This window comes from Motacilla alba, chromosome 19 (assembly GCF_015832195.1).
Source record: "Motacilla alba alba isolate MOTALB_02 chromosome 19, Motacilla_alba_V1.0_pri, whole genome shotgun sequence".
NCBI lineage: Eukaryota > Metazoa > Chordata > Aves > Passeriformes > Motacillidae > Motacilla > Motacilla alba.
Window position 1 is genome coordinate 6159855 of NC_052034.1, and position 1290 is coordinate 6161144.

Sequence of the window (1290 nt, forward strand, 5' to 3'; positions counted from 1 at the left end):
GAGCCGCCTCCGTGGAGCCCGGCCAGGGGAAATCAAGCAAATCCGGCGATTAACTCCTGCCGAGATCCGCGTGGGAGCAGCGCGGGGATGGCTCCATCCGGCCGGCGCGGGTCCTGCCCGCCCTGCACCCGAAATGAAGCGACTGCTTCACCTGCACTGGCTGCGGGGCTGTGGCGGCTGTCACCTGCCACGTGTGTGTCGCTGGAGCTGGGACATGTGGCCCCGACCGGCTGTGGGGCTGCAGCTGGCACACGGGGAGCCTCGTGGGGCGGTGGCGGGGACTGCGCCTTGTCCCCTTGCTGTCCCCCTGTGCGGGGGAGGCAGAGGGGCAGCGCTGTGGGAACAGAGCGGTGTGTTCCCAGCGTGTCCCTGCAGCGTCCCCACAGTGTCCCCGCGGCGAAAATGCCAAGGACCTTCTCGGCCGGCACAGCCCCGAGCCGCAGCGCTGGTGCCGGTCGGGTCCCCGAGTCCGGGTGGGTCTCGCCGTGGGGGGGTTCTCCGACCCTCCGCGGCTGTTTAGGGCACCAAGCACCCAGAAATGCCCCTGTCCTCGGGCGCGCTGCAGCCGGGGGCGCAGTACTTGACAAACAGACAAAAACCAGGTTAAAAATCAATAAACCCGTGCAGGTTTGGGGCGCAGAGCGGCGCGGCCGATGCTGCAGCCCCCAGGTTCGGGGTGGGTTCGATCCAATCCAGGCGGGCGCGGGCTGGGCAGGCTGGGGCTGAACTGCCCTGGAGCCGCGGGCGGTACCGGGGGCTGAGGGGGACCGAGGGGACAGCGGGGGGACACAGCGGGAGCACAGCGGGAGCACAGCGGGGACAGAGCGGGGACAGAGCGGGGGCAGAGAGGGGACACAGCGGGAACAGAGAGGGGACACAGCGGGGACCCTGCGGGGACAGAGAGGGGACAGAGCGGGGACCCTGTGGGGACACGGCAGGGACACAGCGGGAACACAGAGGGGACAGAGCGGGTACAGAGGGGGGACAGAGGGGGGACATAGCGGGGGGACAGAGCGGGGACAGAGCGGGGACACGGCGGGGACACAGAGGGGACAGAGCGGGGACAGATCGGGGACACAGAGGGGACACGGCGGGCACGGAGCGGGGACAGAGCGGGGACAGAGCGCGGACCCCGCGGGACCCCGGCAGCGCGGGGAGCCCGGCCCCGCCCACCCGCTCAGGCCACACCCCCCGGCCGACAGCCGATGGATCACCCAATGAGCGCCGCGGATGCGCCCCGGGCCGCGCCCCTTTCCCCGCCCCCGCGCGCTGATTGGCGGGCGCGGGCGC